This window comes from Oncorhynchus mykiss, chromosome 10 (assembly GCF_013265735.2).
Source record: "Oncorhynchus mykiss isolate Arlee chromosome 10, USDA_OmykA_1.1, whole genome shotgun sequence".
NCBI classification, from domain to species: domain Eukaryota; kingdom Metazoa; phylum Chordata; class Actinopteri; order Salmoniformes; family Salmonidae; genus Oncorhynchus; species Oncorhynchus mykiss.
The window spans coordinates 63,041,893-63,057,934 of record NC_048574.1 but is presented as its reverse complement, the minus strand read 5'-3'; the positions used below and the strand labels follow the sequence as shown (position 1 = coordinate 63,057,934).

General features: G+C 41.3%; 2 protein-coding genes across 4 annotated transcripts in view; one reads left to right on the top strand and one right to left on the bottom strand.

Moving 5' to 3' along the window:
* The window catches only part of LOC110534616 (oocyte zinc finger protein XlCOF7.1-like), a 1,104,347-nt gene that overhangs the window by 445,100 nt on the left and 643,205 nt on the right, over positions 1 to 16,042 (bottom strand). The gene's annotated exons all lie outside the window — the stretch shown is intronic.
* The window catches only part of LOC110534632 (transcription factor Sp4), a 195,054-nt gene that overhangs the window by 149,254 nt on the left and 29,758 nt on the right, over positions 1 to 16,042 (top strand). The gene's annotated exons all lie outside the window — the stretch shown is intronic.

Below are 16,042 nucleotides of genomic sequence, written 5' to 3'. Positions count from 1 at the left end.
TTACCTGTATTAATGGCACCTGTTTGAACTTGTTATCAGTATAAAAGACACCTGTCCACAACCTCAAAAAGTCACACTCCAAACTCCACTATGGCCAAGACCAAAGAGCTGTCAAAGGACACCAGAAACAAAATTGTAGACCTGCACCAGGCTGGGAAGACAATCTGCAATAGGTAAGCAGCTTTGTTTGAAGAAATCAACTGTGGGAGCAATTATTAGGAAATGGAAGACATACAAGATCACTGATAATCTCCCTCGATCTGGGGCTCCACGCAAGATCTCACCCCGTGGGGTCAAAATGATCACAAGAACGGTGAGCAAAAATCCCAGAACCACACGGGGGGACCTAGTGAATGACCTGCAGAGAGCTGGGACCAAAGTAACAAAGCCTACCATCAGTAACACACTACGCCACCAGGGACTCAAATCCTGCAGTGTCAGACGTGTCCCCCTGCTTAAGCCAGTACATGTCCAGGCCCGTCTGAAGTTTGCTAGAGAGCATTTGGATGATCCAGAAGAAGATTGGGAGAATGTCATATGGTCAGACGAAACCAAAATATAACTTTTTGGTAAAAACTCAACTCGTCTTGTTTGGAGGACAAAGAATGCTGAGTTGCATCCAAAGAACACCATACCTACTGTGAAGCATGGGGGTGGAAACATCATGCTTTGGGGCTGTTTTTCTGCAAAGGAACCAGGACGAATGATCCGTGTAAAGGAAAGAATGAATGGGGCCATGTATCGTGACATTTTGAGTGAAAACCTCCTTCCATCAGCAAGGGCATTGAAGATGAAACGTGGCTGGGTCTTTCAGCATGACAATGATCCCAAACACACCGCTCGGGCAACGAAGGAGTGGCTTCGTAAGAAGCATTTCAAGGTTCTGGAGTGGCCTAGCCAGTCTCCAGATCTCAACCCCATAGAAAATCTTTGGAGGGAGTTGAATGTCCGTGTTGCCCAGCATGGAGGAATGGGCCAAAATACCAGCAACAGTGTGTGAAAACCTTGTGAAGACTTACAGAAAACGTTTGACCTCTGTCATTGCCAACAAAGGGTATATAACAAAGTATTGAGATAAACTTTTGTTATTGACCAAATACTTATTTTCCACCATATTTGCAAATAAATTCATTAAAAATCCTACAATGTGATTTTCTGGATTTTTTTCCTCATTTTGTCTGTCATAGTTGAAGTGTACCTATGATGAAAATTACAGGCCTCTCTCATATTTTTAAGTGGGAGAACTTGCACAATTGGTGGCTGACTAAATACTTTTTTGCCCCACTGTAAGTATTCAGACCCTTTGTTATGAGACTTGAAATTGAACTCAGGTGAATCCTGTTTCCATTGATAATCCTTGATGTTTCTACAACTTGGAGTCCACCTGTGGTAAATTCAATTGATCGGACATGATTTGGAAAAGCATACACCTGTCTATTTAAATTCTAACAGTTGACAGTGCATATCAGAGCAAAAACCAAGCCATGAGGTCGAAGGAATTGTCCGTAGACCTCGGAGACTGGATTGTGTTGAAGCCCAGATCTGGGGAAGGGTACCAACAAAAATTATGCTGCATTGAAGGTCCCCAAGAACACAGTGGCCACAGTCATTCTTAAATGGAAGAAGTTTGGAACCACCAAGAGTCTTTCTAGAGCTGGCCACGCGGCCAAACCGAGCAATCGGTGGCGAAGGGCCTTGGTCAGGGAGGTGACCAAGAACCAGATGGTCACTCTGACAGAGCTCCAAAGTTCATCTGTGGAGATGGGAGAATCTCACCGAAGGACAACCATCTCTGCAGCACTCCACCAATCATTCCATTAGAGTGGCCAGACGGAACCCACTCCTCAGTAAAAGGCACATGACAGCCCACTTGGAGTTTGCCAAAAGGCCTCTAAAAGACTCTCAGACCATGAGAAACAAGATTCTCTCATCTGATGAAACCAAGATATTGAACTGGAGGAAGCCTGGCACCATCTCTATGGTGAAGCATGGTGAAGCATGGTGGTGGTGTCGTCATGCTGTGGGGAAGTTTTTCAGTGGCAGGGACTGGGAGACAAGTCATGATCGAGCAAAGATGAACGGAGCAAAGTATAGAGAGATCCTTGATGAAAATCTGCTACAGAGTGCTCAGGACCTCAGACTGGGGCAAAGTTTCACCTTCCAACAGGACAACAACCCTAAGCACACAGCCAAGACAACGTAGGAGTGGCTTCAGGACAAGTCTCTGAATGTCCTTGAGTGTCCAGCCAGAGCCTGGACTTGAATCCAACCTAACATCTCTGGAGAGATCTGAAAATAGCTGTGCAGCAACACTCTCCATCCAACCTGACAGAAATTGAGAGGATCTGCTGAGAGGAATGAGAGAAACTCCCTGAATACAGGTGTGCCATGCTTGTAGCGTCATACCCAAGAAGACTCGAGGCTGTAGTTGCTGCCAAGGTGCTTCAACAAAGTACTGTGTAAAGGGTCTGAATAAACTCAGCAAATGAATAAATGTCCTCTCACTGTAAACTGTGTTTATTTAAAGCAAACTTAACGTGTAAATATTTGTATGAAACTAAGACTCAGCAACAGACAGAAACGGAACAAGTTCCACAGACGTGACTAACAGAAATTGAATAATGTGTCCCTGAACAAAGGGTGGGTCAAAATCAAAAGTAACAGTCAGTATCTGCTGTGGCCACCAGCTGCAGTAAGTATTGCAGTACAGCTCCTCCTCATGGACTGCACCATATTTGCCAGTTCTTACTGTGAGACGTTACCTCGCTCTTCCCATACATTTCTGGGGGGAATGGCCCTAGCCCTCACCCTCCGATCCAACAAGTCCCAGACATTTTCAATGGGATTGAGATCCGGGCTCTTTGCTGGCCATGGCAGAACACTGACATTCCTGTCTTGTAGGAAATCATGCACAGAACGAGCAGTATGGCTGGTGACATTGTCGTGCTGGAGGGTCATGTCAGGATGAGCCTGCAGGAAGGGTACCACATGAGGGAGGAGGATGTCTTCCCTGTAATGCACAGCGTTGAGATTGCCTGCAATGACAACAAGCTCAGTCCGATGATGCTGTGACACACCGCCCCATATCATGACGGACCCTCCACCTCCAAATCGATCCCGCTTCAGAGTACAGGCCTCGGTGTAACGCTCATTCCTTCAATGATAAATGTGAATCCGACCATCACCCCTGGTGAGACAAAACCGCAACTCATCAGTGAAGAGCACTTTTTGCCAGTCCTGTCTGGTCCAGAGACGGTGGGTTTGTGCCCATAGGTGACGTTGTTGCCGGTGATGTCTGGTGAGGACCTGGCTTACAACAGGCCTACAAGTCCTCAGTCCAGCCTCTCTCAGCCTATTGCGTACAGTCTGAGCACTGATGTGCGTTCCTGGTGTAACTCTGGCAGTTGTTGTTGCCATCCTGTACCTGTCCCACAGGTGTGATGTTCGGATGTACCGATCCTGTGCAGGTGGTGTTACACGTAGTGTGCCACTGCGAGGATGATCAGCTGTCCGCCCTGTCTCCCTGTAGCGCTGTCTTAGGCGTCTCACAGTACGGACATTTCAATTTATTGCCCTGGCCACATCTGCCATCCTCATGCCTCCTTGCAGCATGCCCAAGGCATGTTCACGCAGACAAGCAGGGACCCTGGGCATCTTTCTTCTGGTGTTTTCCCGAATCAGTAGAAAGGCCTCTTTAGTGTCCTAAGTTTTCATAACTGTGACCTTAATTGCCAACCGTCTGTAAACTGTTAGTGTCTTAACGACCATTCCACAGGTGCATGTTCATTAATTGTTTATGGTTCATTGAACAAGCATGGTAAACAGTGTTTAAACCCTTTACATTGAAGATATGTGAAGTTATTTGAATTTGAACAAATTATCTTTGAAAGACAGGGTTCTGAAAAAGGGACATTTATTTTTCTGTTGAGTTTACTTGTGTAAATTTGTTATGAGAATTTCGTTATCAATGTTCATAAACTTCAATTAATCTACTCAGTCTGCAACCCAGAGTTTGTAAGGTTCTGGTTTAAATGTTTATTCACGAGAGCGCTCTAAAATCAAAAATGCAAACAGTGTTTATAACACACACAAACAAGTTCAAATCTTAAGGAATGCCTTGCTCAGACAGTCAGTGTTTTTCCACTACACAGATACATTGTTTAATCTGCAACATGTTTCATAATTTTCTGCAAGCCTAACAGTTTCTCCCCTCCACGGGTGGAGACAGAATGTCCTGTAAGGAGCACAGTAGTACAACTTGTCTGTCGATAGCTCCTCTTACCTTTTGTTTCCCACTTGCACCCTGCTTACATACTAAAAAGGAACAAAAGGTCCTTGTTCTAATTCTGACTAAAACTACACACATCATCAGATTATAGTTTTATGATTCTAATATTTTCACACAATTATATGGTTTCAGGATGGAATATTTTTAGTCATTATCTTAACATTATACCTTAAACATATAAATCATTTAGTCATTATCTTACCATTACCGTAAACATATAAATCATATGAATGTCTATTATATCACATTTATTTGCAAAAATGTCTAAACCTGTTTTTGCTTTGTCATTATGAGGTATTGTGTGTAGATTGATTTGGGGGGGGGGGGGGGGGGGGGGGTGCGATTTAATCAATTTTAGAATTAGGCTGTAAGAGGTAACAAAATATGGAAAGAGTCAAGGGGTCTGAAAACTTTCTGAGTGCACTATATTACATGTGAAACGGGTGAACTTTGTAGCATTTTTTGCAATGGTCATAAACTGCACAGCACAAATGAAGAAATCAGAGTGCAGCAGAATGCTTTTTGGGGACTCAGTGAGTTGACAACCGAAGCATTGTAAGTATTCCTGTCAAAGGGATGTGAACCATATGGAGGGGTGCTAGCAAATGCAGCCGTGGCAGAGATCTGTAAACTCGTAGACGACTATGCTGTGTTTTGTTTGGAACTAACTCAAAGCCAGAAAGAACGGGATTACAGAGGAAACTACAGCTACTGGAACTGAAGACCGCACGAGAGCGCGCAGATCGACCCATACAGCGCCGTATGGGGGGGGGGAAGTTAGGACAATTCTAAGGGCCTGTGACTGACAGGATCCCCCAAAAATTATTAGAACATTAAGTTCATAATTTAATATTGAAAAAAAGGACCTATCATCATTAATATAATATTTGTTTTACAATGCACTAATAAAACTACGTTTTTTTCTTTTCTTGTTTTTGTTAAAAAGTAAACATCCAGAGAGCCTCTGTATGGAAAAAAAATAAAATGATTAAATCCTTTTCAATGATAAGAATTCAAACACTAATTATTTTTCCACAATGATCATTTTATGAAACAAAAACAGCCTAAAGTCTGTATTGGATGCTGGATAGTTTGAAGCATTGAATGACAGCCAATGTTAAAATAATACCTTCAGGGCTTCTGGTCATTTGCACACACCGTACATAGCCTTTTCTATGTTATTCTATTTTATTTTGTGTTATTGACTGTACGTTTGATTATGTGTAACTCTGTGTTGTTTTTGTCGCACTGCTTGGCTTGATCTTGGCCAAGTCGCATTTGTTAATGAGAACTTGTTCTCAACTGACCTCACTGGTTAAATAAAGGTTAAATAAAAAATAAATATATACAAATGGTCGAGGTATGTCTCCATGGCTTTGAAGCAGACTGTGGTGGTGATACGCAACTGCAGGTCATTTGGGTCCATATTCTGCAGGATTCAGTGCAGTTTAATTTTTTCCATGGTGCATGCAGTTAATTTAAGTTACTGAAATGTTGGTTGATGTTATTACAAATGGTAGTATATTATAGGATATATCATCATGTGTGTCATGTACACTCTACAGAGCCAGGATCCTCTTCAAGTGATACGGTTTTGTCAGGGAGGAGTGTGGAAGTGAAGGAAGAGGTGAAAGACTGTGCCGGCAGTACCAATGCAGATGATGAGGATGGAGCAAATGAGAGAAGGTGCACAGAAAGAGACGGACAAAGTGAGAATGTTGAAAAACAAGCTGATCAGTGACTTTGCTAGCAAGAAGGCTCGCCGTTCTTGCTAGCACCCGATGCCCAAAGGCTGAGAACAAGATATGAGAGAATACAGTAGACGGCATGTGTCCGAAAGTGATTGATGACCAATTTTATGTGTCATGTGGTTATGCCACAGAGCTATAATTTAATATTGCATGGTACACTTTTTAATAATAGTAATATGTTTAAAGGTCGGTACAGTAGGCATTTCGGGATTAACATTTTGGAAGAAAATATTATATTTAAAAATAAAATTGTATCTTACCTTTAATGAAGGAAAGCTTTATGTCTCTCTCCCTCTCTCGCCGATCTGTTTCTCTCTACACACGAGCACAAGGGTTCCTGGAGGGGGGGTGGGGGGGGGGGGGGGGGTTGTGTGCGTGTGTGTGGAAGGTCTTTGAAACAACTGTCTGAAAACAGTGGGGTCCTGTGGCTTCCGAGGATCTCATGACCTCTGAACCTCCAAAAGACTTCTCGGCATATCCGAATGTTGGGTCAGCAAAAAATAATGTCAGAAAACTGTTTTTATGTGTTCTCAGAATGAGTCCTGGTGTGGTTGTCGCAGTCAATCACGCCATTCTCTTAAACAAACCTATAAAAAGAGAGTCCATACATTTTCTCAGTTAGGACACAGAGGACCATAGGACTGCTGACGGAACAATCTCAAAGAGACTCCGTGAATCCTTTATCACCCATGGAGCATTTTGAAGGCGAGTTGAAATTACAATAATAATGAATGCTTTTGATATCTAACGATGCAGGTTTATAAAGATATATTGTATATTATTTTACCTTTGTTTAACTAGGCAAGTCAGTTAAGAACAAATTCTTATTTTCAATGACGGCCTTGGAACAGTGGGTTAACTGCCTGTTCAGGGGCAGAACGACAGAGTTGTACCTTGTCAGCTCGGGGATTTGAACCCCTCAACTTGGATATACGTACCAAGTCACCCACGATGAATTTAAAATCTATTTTTTTCTTACGGCGAAGGGGAAACAGACCATACAGATTTTTTAAGATTTGAAGAGTTTTCAGAAGAGACCTCAGGCAGTTTCATACATAGACTCTTATGGTAGCTGTAGTTATAACCTTTACTAAACCTTTAACTAAATCCACATATCTATAGGTGTTGTGAGCCGTAAAGTATTTCTACATCCTCTCTTTCAAAGTCCTGTTAAAGTGTTAAACAACTGACGCTTTCAAATACGAACCTGTAGCAAAATGTACGATATTGTCCTTCGTCATGAGTTTCTGAAAAGTATTATTAAAACAATCCTTACCGCCGTCAGTCTGCACTTTCTTGGGTGCTCCTCCTTCCTCCAAGATATAGTCAAAGGCCCGGGTCACCTCTGCCCCACTCTTATTTCTTTAAGACCCTTACAAATGCTATTTTAGATAAAATGTCTATAACTGTTAGCATGTATCGATTTCCATCCTTTTTATCAGCAAGTGCCTGCATGCCACATAGATCCGCCTGAAACCGGGTCATGGCATGAGTAGAAAAAAACTATATTTAGAGGAAATTGTTTTCGCACCGGTTTATACAGAGTGTAAGCATCCTGTTCTGCTAGCCAATCATTCACTTGAGCATCGCCTAACCTGCTACCTGTTTCTTCAACTATAGCTCTCTGGAACCTCTCCTTCCCGCCGAAAGACCCTGGGTTAGAGCGGGTATAATAAATGTATTTCACTCAGCTACCCTTCTTGCCTCTCTGATGTACAATAACATTAATAAGCCCATTAAAAATAATGAGAACATTTCATATACATACATTCAGACAATTCAGGATATGAAGCAAGATATTAGTACCTGTTTTCTCAATGACCCATGCATGCAACACATGGTATACTTGGTTTACATTTACAGGCTTATATCTCTGAATTTTTAAAACACATACATCCGTTATACAAGTATATTAACAACAAAACGTTACAATTAAATGATGGTTCAAACAAATAAACTAAAATCTTAGACAAGGATGTTTCTAGTTCTTCAGAATCATCCACAAGACGTGATACCTGTTGTGACCAGTGTAGTCTTCCGCGACTCATGATTTGTTCCATTTTTAACACACGCTCTGCATTAGTATTGTTGGATGTGTAGAGCGATACATTGTCCACTTCCTCTCAAAATAAAAAAATGCATTTATTATCTTTAACAAATAAACAATGGGTAACAATTTGCATACTATCTATTTAAAAAATAATAATAATGTTACTCGTTTTCTTGGGGTTTATTGAGCCAGAAAGTCACTACATCAGCCACCAAAGCCTCCTTGTATTTGTTATTGTCCACCAGTACTTTCTTGGTTTCTTTGAGTCGCTCATGGATGAAGATCACCTCCTTCAGTTCATGTAGGAAAGTATCTGTCACACCAAAGACCCATACACCATAGACCCATACACCATAGACCCATAGACTCCAGGGCTCTGACCGTCGATGTTATATTTTTTTCAACTAGAAAATGTTTCTATGCAGGACAAGGATTGTCCTGACTTTCAAGAATGCCTGAGTAGCTTCGCCTTGCTTTTCTGGTTGGCTGGAAAGTTTCACCATCCAATTATTTCAGATCTACAAGAGTTCAAGTCTTACCATGGTACGGACGGACGGTGGCGATACATTGGCACATGATAATTATTATAATATGGCAAATATGAGTAAATTCTTGCATTCTATACATGCTGGTTTTCGAGGGCTATACATAACGCATGAAACAGATTAATGGGAGGGTATACAGGCTGTTGCTAATTTATTAATGTGCAATTTGCCGAAATGGCTAATGGAAACACTTCAACCACTACATTTTTTTATTCAACACTGTAGGTGTATTCTAGTGACAAATCAAGAAGCCAAACCAATTCTAGACAGTCAATAGTGTGCAATACCGTTTTGCATTGAAAGTAGCTAGCCTAACCATCTCTTTTCCCCCAATCATTTTTTCAGCTGAAGGCCATCTCACCGGAGGCCACAAGAGCTTTGTGAAATCAGCAGGACACAATACATGGCAAGATGGCCAACCAATCATTAAACCAAACCGTTATCGTGATTGAGGTTAGTGTAATAGTGTTGCATAATTTTTTTTACTTTGTAAATCAAACGTGTCCCGTTTATTTCAGAAAGACACCCCTTGGCTATTCATTTGCTTGCGATAAGGGAGGTTGTGAGACTTCCCTACGACATTGTTATCCAATTCAACTCATGTACCAGTAATAACCTCCCATCTTCTTGTGTCAGTCTGCAGATGTAGAGGCTGCAGGTCCTGGGGTCAAGCAGGAGAAGTCTGAAGGAGTTGCCGCTCCCGCGACAAAGCAGAGACATCCAGACTGGAGTTGCTGGAGTGCCCCCTGTTGTCACGGAGGACCCCACCACCGCCCCAGGACCCGCAGCATCACGGAGGTCAGTAATTAACTGTAACACACAGGATCTGACCACAGATTAGACCCAGAGAGACTGGGCTGGCCTCCTGCTCCCGGCTCAGAGTACTTACCGGTATTTCACCAGAGCCAGAAGACAGTTAATTCCTGTGAAGATGGTGATTGTGACGCGTTAGACACTGACGTTGATGATACGTCTTGTTCTTACGCTACAGAGATGGACCCTGACAACATGCCCTTGGTTTTAGAGACCCCGACTGATCTGTCTAGAGGGGACTGGAACCGGTACAGTAGTAGTGTATACTCTGAAGGGTGCCTAAATAATAAAGGAGATGTTATAGTGGTAGATGATGTGACTACAAGTGGAGGGCAATGCTCGTCCCACATGGAATGCAGACAGTCACCTACAGAGGTTAAAGTTCTCTGTCAATGAGCCAGGTTTCCATCAAATGGATTCTGGTTTGGAGATGACATAGCCTAATACAGACAAGCATGTCTGTTATACGAAATATAGTCTCAAATCAGGCCCAGCGGCAGGATTAAGTTGGCAAGGGGGCACAACTATTTTCACTTGCTGATAATAATCGATAGTACAATTACATACACTGTATTTGCAGCCTCGGACTGCTGTCTTGCCGCAGAAATACAGACTACTGCACCGCTTTACAAACATGGACAATCCATAACTGGGTCGAGAAAATGCAGTTATGACAACGCTACACAGCTACATGCACAATACCAATCAATGCAATGCAAAACAGTTGCCTATTACAGTAATAACACTTCCCCATGCCAATACAATGCATTTCCAATCGCGGAAAGCAAACAATAATGTACAATGCACTACCACGACTTGTCGGTACAATGCAGCTTGGACGCAGCTACTAAGTTGTCTTCCCACAAGAGTGCTGTACTACACTGTGTATGATAAGAGAAATTAGTATTCCATAGCAACAAGTTGTTTCTGGCAACACTATAGCTACATCGTTACTCAACCATTGGTCAAGGTCTGCCCACCCTCATCAATGTAATGCATAGCACCTCTTCTAACATAAACATATAAAACAACATTAAAAACAATCATATTATATTATAAACTAAACATTTCCAATCCAATCACAGAAATCAAGCAGTAGACTTGGCAGCAATGCCAATAAAGACAATCACATCTACACCTATTTCTGACATTTGCCACGCATTTCCAAAAACTAGCAAATAACAAAATAATAAAAGCCCATCCAGGCTGCCTGCTCTTACCAAGATTCAAAAGAGTTGCAGCCACCTTGATGCTGTGTTGAACCTCCTCAGCAGTCTCTCGTTCCACTCCCCACGGAATTTGCTTGTAAGATCCCTCTCAAAGCCAGTTGAAAGCTACCCTTTCCTGCTGTGCAACATGCGCCGTCTGTGCTCACAGAACATTTTCAATGTTGAAAAAGAGTTCTCGCACATTGCCGTGGATGCTCCAAATGTTAATCCCAGATTCAATGCCATCAGCACAGGCATTGCTGTTAGAGGCCGGGAGTATCTATCCAAAATGTAGTCAATTTTCCTTCTCCAGATCAGACGATTTCAGTCTGTAGAAACTGCCATGCAACAGTAAACTCGGCTTCCACAAAAACCAGCAGTCATTTCACCTTTTTGACATCCATAAAGGTTTCATTCTCTGGGTGCAAGGCACACAGGGCCTCAACAAGTTGGCTGTTTCGTTAGTTAAATATTGCTGACATTTCTCCCAGTACAGCATCGAGTGCTGAAAAACAGTATTTTGCACTCCCTCTAATTACCGGTCCATTGTTGTTTTGACCACATATTCTTTCAGATTACAACTCACTACTCTTTGCCGTTTGCTTGGAGAGGGAGTGTCCGTGTGCTTGTATTTCCTTGCAGGAATATTCCAGCCACTCTCTGTCTTTGAACAACGTGCTACAAAATGCCTGTTTTCTCCCACAGAACAGGCAGGTTGGGTATTTCCCCAGACAAAGCTGCACTGGCTCCTCATCACCAAGGTTGTCAGGCACTAATGGAGGCGTCGGTGCTTGTAATAACCTAGCGGTGCTGCTGCTAGGTTCGGTCTTGGAGGCTGCAGTTGTTGGATTGGCTCCCTCCTATGTCACCAGGCTGGAAGACGGTTGCGCAGGTGCCTTTGCTGCTGGGCTCGACGGCCTTGGCGATTCGTGTTGGCTCAGCGGCAGGCTTCTCCCCCTCCCCGCCGCTTTGATTCGATGCTGCCGTTGTGCCCTGGCGAAGCCACTTTCTAATATCCATCATGCTATCAGTTACCAAACTAACTGTTAACTTTAGTTAAATTACATCCATGAAAGTAAACCTAAAACGGTCAAATTGACCCCGCCCTTCTACTGTGAAGGTCAATCAAAGTTTGTTTTTTTCAACTGGTAAAATATGTATAATGTATGCGTGCAAGGGAGTTGCATGAATTAGGCATTCACAACAAATCGGTTTGGCATGATGGAGGGGACAGATTGTGGGACAGAATAGGGACACAAAACTGATGGGGAACAATATTTCGGGCTTGTCTCAAATATGTTATTTTCTCTTTAAGCTGTGTGCACTGAACCAACATGCATAATTGTTGATGACACTCCGATGTTCAGATGAATGGAATTTAATGGTCTATAAAGGGCACCACAGCAGCACTTAACTCAGTGGTGTGTAGCTGCTGGCAAATTCATTCAAAGCCTCTACTTTATCACTCAGGATGCAACTTTCCAGTGCTACTATTTTGCCGTGTAATGTTCTTAAAACTAAATCAGACAAACCCATAGTAGAATAGTTTATCTATTTACCTTGTCGACTTGTTGTTCTGTGGTCCATGCAGATAAGAAAAATATTCCTCTCAAAGCGCATTCAGGTTACGAGAGTGAAACATGTATTGACAGTCAATGCACAACTATTCTTAATGCAATCACGGGAAAACACTTGAAAGCAGTTTTGGCATTGTAAAAAAAAAAAAAAAGCGGGATTCCAGTTTCACATTACTACCACATTTGTTTATCTATTCATTGAATTGCGTGTCTGGCATCGTTTTACAAATGCAGTTTTACAACACGTGTTTCAAGCATGGTTTATATGCGGTGGGCGAAGCCAAAAATATGAGCGTATTTGTTTTGTAGTTGTCATTAAAACATTTTTATGAAGACTATACAATATGAATATATGAAGACTATATTCGTTGGTACTTTCAATTTTTACACATTTTCTCATAAAAAGTATATTTCGACACTGTCTGCTCAGAATAATTTGCCAAACTTGGAATCAATCATAACTCTCGTACATACCACTCTTTATGAAAGCAGCTAATGGCCTGCTTCTAGCTCCGACGTAAACACTGCCTCTTGTGAAAACACGAGCAACAGATATAGCCATCTCCCAAAGACTGAAATAAGATAAACAGATATTTAAGTGCACTTGAAATATGCAGCATGCCACACGAATTGTTTTGATCGTACGAAGAGTTAACTTCGTTGATCGTTTAGCCAATGTATTGAAAGCTAGCCAATGTTTGACTAGCCTAGCCAGCTACTGTAAAATGTGTGTTTCATTAGCTAGGGATCTCTCGGTTAGTGAATTACATGTTTAAATTGGTTTTGGCATGATTGTATGTCTCATTTCAAGTAACTAGCTGCAGGCTTAAAGAAACATTCTATCATATAATTTGCACAGAAACCCAAATAAATGTAGATAGAAAGATGTGTGTGTCATGTACTTTAGAATGGATGTTTAAAAACGTCAGCAGAATATGCATATTCGCCCCATACATATGGCATATCCTTACACACATAGCATACCTTGCAATACAATTTCTCTAAAAACAGTTGTACAGTGTGCTCTTCAATAAGAAAACCAGAGTTTGATTTCTATACCAGATGAGTTCTCAAATAGCAGGTGCCCAATATCATGGTGGACGTGCATAATGTTGGATGCATTGGAATATAAGGTATGGCGAATGATACAGAGGCTGTAGGATTATACAAAAAGCAGTTGGGAAATGAATGTTTGAGTTTTAAACACTAAATGTTCAGTGAATGTGAGTATAATTAAGTGGTTTTCATGATTAACTTTCCTAACCTTCTAAAAGTTGACGGTGACATGCTTTTCATAATGTACACTTTATGCGTATACATTTGAACAAAGAACACCATAAAGTGTTTATTTTTTATTTATCTTGAAGAACAATCTGGCCATAATGGCCATGTACTCTTATCTCCACCCAGCACACACAGAAAAGGACTAGTCACTGGTTCCTACCATTCCAGGGAGTTTTCTTAGCCACCGTGCTTCTACATCTGCATTGTTTACTGTTTGGGGTTTTAGGCTGGGTTTCTGTATAAGCACTTTGTGACATCTGCTGATGTAAAAAGGGCTTTATAAATAAATGTGATTCATTGATTGATTATTGAGTACGGAGACAAATAGCAAAGGTACTTCAGGCACTATTTGGAGTATGTAAATATAGTGTAACCTACCAATCAATGTATATCAAGTGCAGTGGAGGGCACAATCTTACAATGTTGTAGTCCAGACATGAGAGCTTTACCATCTATGCCAAAAGCCTGGGCCTCTGACGGAGACTGTAGAACTGTTATCGCCGCATCCTTCAGTATTACCCCTACTCTCTAGGCGCATGTGTGTCCAGGCCCTATAGGCATATTGAAAGGATCCCACCCTGGTCACCAATGTAGCTGACCGATATAGAGAGAGGCAAGGACCTTAGCAGAATGCAATCTAAAGCTTGTGTGGTCCAGAGACGGGGAACTCTAGCATCTTTGGCAAAAGCCTGGGCTCCTGACAGAGACAATAGAATTGTCCACATTCCATGTTAAAATTGTAAGATAAAACAAATTTGTCACCTGTCAGAAGCGAGCTGCTGTCTGAAGAGGAACAGATATAGCTAGCTCCCAAAGACTGAAATAAGATAAATATCTGTTTGAGTGCACTTGAAATATGCAGCATGCAATACAAATTGTTTTGATTGTATGAAGACTCCATTGACCATTTAGCCAATTTATTGAAAGCTAGCCAATGTTTGACTAGTCAAGCCAGCTACTGTAAATGTCCATTTGTGTTTCATTAGCTAGCAGTCAGTGAATAGCAGTTGTGAAAAAAGTACACAATTATTATATTTGAGTAAAAGTCATAGAAAATGACTAGAGTAGAGGTGTAAGTCACCCAGTGAAGTACTACTTGAGTAAAAGTCTAAAAGTATTTGATTTGAAATATACTTAAGTATCAAAAGTAAATGTAATTGCTCAAATTTACTTTTTTATCAAAAGCAAAAGTATAAATAATTTCAAATTCCTTATATTAAGCAAACCAGACGGCATTATTTCCTTGCTTATTTTAATTTACGGAAAGCCAGGGGCACACTCCAACACTCAGACATTATTTACAAACAAAGCATGTGTTTAGTGAGTCATCAGATCAGAGGCCGTAGGGATGACCAGAGATGTTCTCTTGATAAGTGTGTGAATTTTATAATTTTCCTGTCCTGCTAAGCATTCTAAATGTAAAGAGTACCTTTTGGGTGTCAATTAAAATGTATGGAGTAAATAGTACATAATTGTCTTTAGGAATGTAGGAAAGTAAAAGTTGTCAAAAGTACAAATAGTAAAGTACAGATACCCCCAAAAACTACTTAAGTAAAAATAGTTGAAAGTATTTCTTAAGTACTTTACACCACAGGTGAATAGCACTTGGCTGATCTCTTGGAGCAGGACACAGGAGAGCTGAATAAATCATGTGAGACAAGAATTAAACAAATAAATCGCAGCAAAGCAATGTAGTTTGTGAAATAGAAAATTAACATCCTGACAGACTGAGGCAGGCTGCTCTGCAATCATCCAATTATTGACCGGGATAATGTGGCATTTCTTATTTGTCAGTATGAATGAAATTAGTGGGTCCTGCCTTGATGACTGTATTAGATTTACAGTACTTGTCCTATAGATTTTTGTTGTCTTAAACTATTACCTAGAATAAACTGATAGCTCTATTGCTAGCACGTCATTCCAGGAAAGGGGCGTTTTAGCTATCTGCTCCTGCTAGCTACATCTAATGGTCTGGGAGGACAGAACACTACCACTCAACACCCCCTACAACTGTTCTGCAGTAAAACCTCGCAATCCCAAGTATTTCTCTCCCGCTGCCACCACAACCTCTATTTTCTGCAACTTTAGATCCATTTCTGCAATACAATTGACAACCATAGCTATGAATGCCAAGAAACCTACCTTACTGAAGCACATATTATTTCAATCACTCTCTTAGTTTCTGCCTACTCACAGAAATCCTCTAAGGATCCCTCACCCTGTACCATCTTCCTCAGCCACTCTCTTCACTGCTTCAGTATGTTTTTTTGGGGACGCTGGGATTTGACAGCAGAGGCATTACAAGGAATCCTGTCGATTTAATGCTCCATCCTCACAGGCACCTGAGCCTGTTTAGGGATGGGATTTGAACTGTGACTGAAGGAGTGGAGTGGTATCTTGATGTATTTTGTGTATGATCTCGGTTTACGAATATGTTTGTTTCAATACCCTGTACAGTAGGTTGAGGCAATACACCACAATAGGTGTAGTTTGCTATAAAACCTTGAAGACTTGATGTGTAACATA